Below are 6548 nucleotides of genomic sequence, written 5' to 3' on the forward strand. Positions count from 1 at the left end.
AAACTGTGTATATTCAAGGGGTCTTACAGGGAATTTGTTATCTGCAAGCCATGCAGTTGAGACATTAGATCCACAGGCAAGAGAGTGATGTGAGACCTTATGCAGGAGTTGACTTTGAGATCTTCCTCTGACCATGGATGTAGCAGCTGGATTTGTGAGAAGGCTTACTTTGCTTTGATTTCATGTTCAGAGTAGGTTCAAATTTAGTGTAGCTCCAGTTCTGAAAAAAAGAATGATATCTTGCTTTGGGTTTGCTGCATGTCATGAAGGTTGGGTAGCACGACAGCCTAACCATGGTCAGAGAAGGAGGTAGGCACTGTCTTGGCATTTTTATGCTGTGGCATGGTGAAGAAACTCACCTAGGAGATCTAGCCTTGAGGAAAAACTTTGTATTATTATGAGAACTTCTCCTATGAAGACAGTCTGAGAGAGTTGGGACTGTTCAGCCTGGAAAAGAGAAGGCTCCGGGGAGATCTTACAGCAGCCTTCCAGTACCTGGAGGGGATACAAGAAAGCTGGGGAGGGACTTTTCATAAGGGCAGTTAATGACAAAACAAGGGGAAATGGGTTTAAGCTGAAAGAGGGGAGGTTTAGATTAGATATTAGGAAGTTCTTCGCTGTGAGGGTGGTCAGACACTGGAACAGGTTGGCCAAGGAAGTTGTGGATGCCCCTTCCCTGGAAGTGTTGAAGGCCAGGCTGGATGAGGCTTTGAGCAACCTGGTCTAGTGGAAGGGGGGTGGAACTAGATGATCTTTAAGGTCCCTTCCAATCCAAACCATTCTATGATTCTATGACCTGTGGCATCTCCTCCAGTACCACCAGTGCATGTGAAGAGTGCAGCAGAGCAGGAGGGGCAGCTGATCCTGACAGAGGGAGGAAAAGCAGGACTGCTTTCTACCAAAAGGTGTTTCCCTATAGATCCCTGGTGCCATAGAGGCTGTGTGACCTTCCCAGGGACCTTGAATGTGGTGATGAAGAGGCTGCTGTGGCAGGAAGCTCATAGAGGGACAGCCTAGTCTCACAGAGGAGCCCTACATGGTGGGTCGTGGAATCATTGCTGACCACGTCTGTGAGGGAAAAGGCAAGTGAGCCTGGTCATTGTGGGAAGGCAGTTTGGGTTTATTTTGGAAATACCCAGCTCAGAGCCAAAGCCCAGACCTCATCACCTGCTCACTGTAGCTTTTTTGTTTATTTGCTTTTTTCTTACAATATAATTAATCTCTTGCAGACCGAGCAGCCTAAGAGACTGAGTATGTCTATGGCATCGTATTATTTGTCTTCCCAGCTGCTGTGACTTCTGCTCTCCAGACATGAGTAACAAAAAGACATGCATAACCCCCTTCTTCTTGGTGGATCTCTAAGGGGTAGTACAAACCCTGTTCTATTCTGCAAGCTAAACAACCAGTCCTCCTTGCCTCTGCCCTCTGGTGTTATTTATTAATGAAGCCAAATTATAAATTATAGCCCTTAGAGGCTCAAGTACTGATTGGGACTTTAGGAGACAGGGTGCAGGGTACACAACATGAGCAGATGGGAGAGAAGGAGTGAGTGCCAGCAGTGTACAGAGAGAAAATCCTGCTCCTAGGGTCACTCAGATGGCTGATGAAAGATGGCAAGATAGCCCCAGGCTCCTGCTTTCCCTCCTTTGTCCCAAAAAGCTGCTCCTGTGTTTGCTTGGTGGCTCTCTGTGTTGGCAGACTGTTGAGGTTCTTTCTTCTGCAGGTGAACATCTTCCCCCATGAGGTTCACTATTTTTGAAGTGCCCTTGTCTGCTGAAAAGGGGACTCCTCATCCAGCTTTCCTGAAGTTTCTCATTGGGGTTTCTCTGATTTCCAGATCAAGTTTGCTAGAGGAAGCTTCCCCTCACTGCTCCTCCCCTCTACAACTGACAGTCTCACCTCAAATTCAATCATGATTCTCTCCTGCTTGGACCTCAAAGACTTCACATCTGGAGCTTATCTCCTTTTGTGTTGTGTTGACAGCTTATTTTAATGGCCAGATTTCCCCAACCAGCAACTCTACGTTGGGTGTTGTGATGACCTTCAGGCAGATGGCTCCTGTTGCAGAAGAGGGGTTGTTCATTACCTCTTCAGTCTCTGGATCGTGACAGTTCCCCTTTCCCTGTCCTGCAGCTGTGCTGGCTCTGCAGGGTGAAGAGGAGCAAAGTACAGTTGAATATAGGGGTAAAATAGATATCTTTTTTGTACTTGAAAAGAATAATTTCTTCCTAGATCTGTCTAGTGCCCGATCAAACCAGTGTCTGTTAGAAATATGGATCATAACTCGTAAGCGACGGGAGCCAGTGTTCAGGGTCACCACGTGATGTTTTTGAACACAGGACTCAAACAGGGACAGCTTCCCTCTTCTGCTGCTGCTCTCAAGGATGGCCTCTTTTGAAAGAGGAATGGTTACGTGAGGAGAACTCATCCCATTGCCCCTCTATCTGTCATAATAAAGGTTATTAAAAGCCTACGTGACCAGCCTGTGTATCTTCACAGAGCGTATCCTCTCCTGCTCACAAGACAGTCTTGCAAACTCTGCACTATAAGCTTGATTTTATTAAATATTTGCTTGACCAGAAAGGCAAAGCAGAACAGGGTAAACACACCTAAAGTAAATGTGAAATGACCTTTGTCCGTCATCTATCTGATGCCTGCGGCTGCTGCGGTAGGGAGGGCAGTGGGAGGTGAAGGTGATCATCCAACAGCTTTGAAATTCTGGCTGCTGTGAGAATTTTGAAATATTTGGGGTGGCAGAAAAAATAGTGGATGCTCTATAAGCCCAGACTTACCCTTTCCACTATCAGATCTAATCAGTCTATAGGTCAAAAGAAGACAGGATTTATTCTCTTTATTATTTCTTGAAGTAAATTTTTCAGTTCCACTGACGTTAGCAGAGTTACACGGATTTGAAAAAGCTGCAAATCCAAACCTGTGTCACTGCCACATCTTCCTCCCTGCTGGGATCTGTGAACAGTGATTTTTATCTTGCCTCCTACTTGCGTGGGGCTGGCTGTCATCACCTTTGCTCAGCTAGTTACACCCTTGATTTCAGCAAAGTCACTCTGTGAGAGAGGTGATAGGACACCGGTCTGCAGGAGCAGAGCTGGGGTTTGACTTGTGTCCTTTTTCAAATCAAGAACAGTTGTGTGAAATCCTGATCTGGATGGTAAAGAGGGATGGAGGAAGGAAAGACTTGTGTGCCTCAGCCTGGCCACTGGTAACAAGGGTTGTGCAGTCAGTGCTCATCAAGGAGCTTGGTTTGTAAGACCTGTGTTGGTAGGACTCCATATCCTCCATACTCTGTGGGGCCATAAAGGGCCAAAGGTGTTCTTGGTACAGAAGCTACCCTGAAAAAGTGAAGGAACAGGTAGCAGATGAATGTGTTGAGTAGGAAGATGCATTTCCATGGCACAAAGATAGGGCTTGGTGATGTGCTCACCAAACCAACCTGTTTGAACCCCATACTGCTCCCATCACGCTGGTTAAAACCTGGGAGGTTTTAAGAGACTGAGTGGTGTAAGAAAGCCCTCTTCCCTCTCTTTGGAAAGTCACCAGGCTGTTCCCTGGGTTGTTAATTTTCCTACTTCATGGTCCTTTAGACTTTATTACTCCTAATAGTTAGGCAACCCCTCTCTCCTCAGTCATCTGAGATGCCCTGGGGAACTGTATCTCTCTTCTAGACAATGTTTTCTTGGCTGTGCAGTGGGTGGAGAGCGGTCTCGTGGTGTGAACCCAGGGGAAGGAGGAGACCTGCTGCTCAGCTTGCTCCGTGCTTGGCTACATGCCCTTCATAGATGTGGTTGTGAAGGCTGGCACACCACAGCTCCTATGTCTGTACTCCAAACTGGACTGACATAAGGCAGCTTTGATCTGGAAGCCACAGAGAATCTGTTCAAACAGGGCCATTCTGGACTGAAGTCTCCCTGAAAGGATGTTAATGTCAGACCAGAGCTGGCTTCTTCCTGACAAACTTCAAGGGTTGCAAAAGAGCTCAGCATCCATCTGGATGTGTCCCTGTAGGCAGGTCCCTGACCTTCTCTAGGCTTCAGTCCCTCATCCAGAAGATCAGGATAATAATCCTTCCTTAGTCCTGGCTTCTAAGGTAGCTAATCTGCAATTGGGTTAAATTTGGCAGTGCAAACTTGATGTTTCTACCACTAACCTTCTGCACTGCTCTGGCTTCCAGTGAATTTTTGTGCTGCACGATGGGCCACATGTGTGTGTAATGGAGAGTAAAAGGGTGTTGGTTTATTATTCTACAGTGTGATTTCTGCTCTTTCTACCAGCATATTTTCTTTCAGGAGGGCTCCCTTTGTGCTGGTCTTAAGTAGAGAGCTCAGAGAGGAGAAAGGGAGGATTAGCAATTAAATGCGCTCTGATGATGGCATGGTTGTGAAGGAGGGAGGAGGAAGGAATACTCCACAGTAATGTACTTTTGTTTTCTTTTCTCTTTGCTTGTAGGACAAAATCTACCAGGGAATTGGTGTTTTGAAGACTCTTACAGCTTTTAATCCTCGTTCCCTTGGGAATACAAACATTTCTAACCATGTCACCGGCCATGTGGAAATGGACTTGCCTGGTTTCTCACCTCCTGTTATCCACCACAGTGTCGCCTCTTGGTAGGCAGCAGCCACTCCATCCAAAGAGGCCCTTCATCACTTTCACTGGAGACCAAGCAGAGGGAAACTTCAACCACTTGGTGGTGGATGAAAGAACTGGGCACATATACTTGGGAGCTGTCAACAGGATCTACAAACTGTCCAGTGACCTGAAGGTCCTGGTGACCCACCAGACTGGTCCTGATGAAGATAATCCCAAGTGTTATCCTCCTAGGATAGTCCAAACCTGCAATGAACCGTTGACACCCACTAACAACATAAACAAAATGCTCCTCATAGACTACAAGGAGAATCGATTGATAGCCTGTGGGAGTCTTTACCAGGGCATCTGCAAACTTTTGAGGCTGGATGACCTTTTCAAGCTAGGAGAGCCCTTCCACAAGAAGGAGCATTATCTCTCTGGGGTGAATGAGAGTGGCTCTGTTTTTGGAGTCATTGTTTCTTACAGCAACATGGATGACAAGTTGTTCATTGCCACTGCCGTGGATGGCAAACCTGAGTATTTCCCCACTATTTCCAGCAGGAAGCTTACCAAGAACTCCGAGGCAGATGGGATGTTTGCATATGTCTTTCATGATGAGTTTGTGGCCTCTATGATCAAGATCCCCTCAGACACCTTTACCATCATCCCTGACTTTGATATTTACTACATCTATGGCTTCAGCAGTGGTAACTTTGTCTATTTCCTGACTCTGCAGCCTGAGATGATCTCACCACCTGGCTCTACCACGAAAGAGCAGGTTTATACCTCCAAGCTGGTCCGACTTTGTAAGGAGGACACAGCCTTTAACTCCTATGTTGAGGTGCCCATTGGCTGTGAGAAGAATGGGGTGGAGTATCGGTTGCTTCAGGCAGCCTACTTGTCAAAGGCTGGAGCCATCTTAGCGAGGTCTTTGGGTGTTGGCCCTGAGGATGATATCCTCTTCACAGTCTTCTCCAAGGGGCAGAAAAGAAAGATGAAGTCTCTGGATGAGTCCGCTCTTTGCATATTTGTCCTGAAAAAGATCAATGATCGCATCAAGGACAGACTGCAGTCCTGCTACAGGGGAGAGGGGACATTAGATTTGGCCTGGCTCAAAGTCAAGGACATTCCCTGTAGCAGTGCGGTAAGTGAAGCCTCTAAGCACCCAACCTTCAACTGATGTGCTCATAGATCTTAGAACAGGGACCAAGGAACTGAGACTGCCTTGTCCCAGTCCTTTCTCTGTCTCCAGCTCATCATACCACCTATTTTAACCAGTTCATGCCTCAGTTTGCTCATGGACAAGCTGAGGAAGGTATCATGTTCTGACCTCCCCAGGCATGCTATGTTTGCTGATGAACTAAGCCAAAGGGCCTTGAAATCTTTAGGAGGAATTTGTCTGTCATAGTTACTTGTGGGTACTAGTGGGTATTGGTCTCTTCTAAGTAACAAGCAATAGGACAAGAGGAAATGGTCTCAAGTTGCTCCAGGGGAGGTTTCGTTTGGATATTAGGAAAAAATTCTTCACTGAAAGGGTTGTCAAGTATTGGAACAGGCTGCCCAGGGAAGTGGTGGAGTCACCATCCATGGAGGTATTTAAAAGACATGCAGATGTGCTGCTTAAGGACATGGTTTAGTGGTGGATTTGGCAGTGGTGGGTTTACAGTTGGACTCAATGATCTTAAAGGTCTTTTCCAACCATCATGATTCTATGATTCTACTTCACTGTGCAGTTCATTAGGAGTGAAATCACTTTCCTTATGCAGTTTTGCCTCAAATCTAAACCAAAACAGGACCTAGATAATATCAATGACTTGTGTTGGTTTCTGTGTATGCCAGTGTAATTTTATTTCCCCAAGCTGGAATGGGAGCAGGATTTGTTCAAGGAGCTTTGCGAAGCTAGGGCTTCATTTCTTCTAGGGCTGAGAAGCACTGGTCATTAACCATCAAAGTCCCTCATCTTC

General features: G+C 46.4%; 1 pseudogene; it reads left to right on the forward strand.

Moving 5' to 3' along the window:
- The first annotated feature begins 4549 nt into the window (after window positions 1–4549).
- Window positions 4550–5728, forward strand: LOC104517929 (plexin-A4 pseudogene; annotated as a pseudogene).
- Window positions 5729–6548: the final 820 nt, after the last annotated feature.

The sequence above is a fragment of the Antrostomus carolinensis genome, unplaced genomic scaffold (genome assembly GCF_000700745.2).
Source record: "Antrostomus carolinensis isolate BGI_N321 unplaced genomic scaffold, ASM70074v2 scaffold17024, whole genome shotgun sequence".
NCBI classification, from domain to species: domain Eukaryota; kingdom Metazoa; phylum Chordata; class Aves; order Caprimulgiformes; family Caprimulgidae; genus Antrostomus; species Antrostomus carolinensis.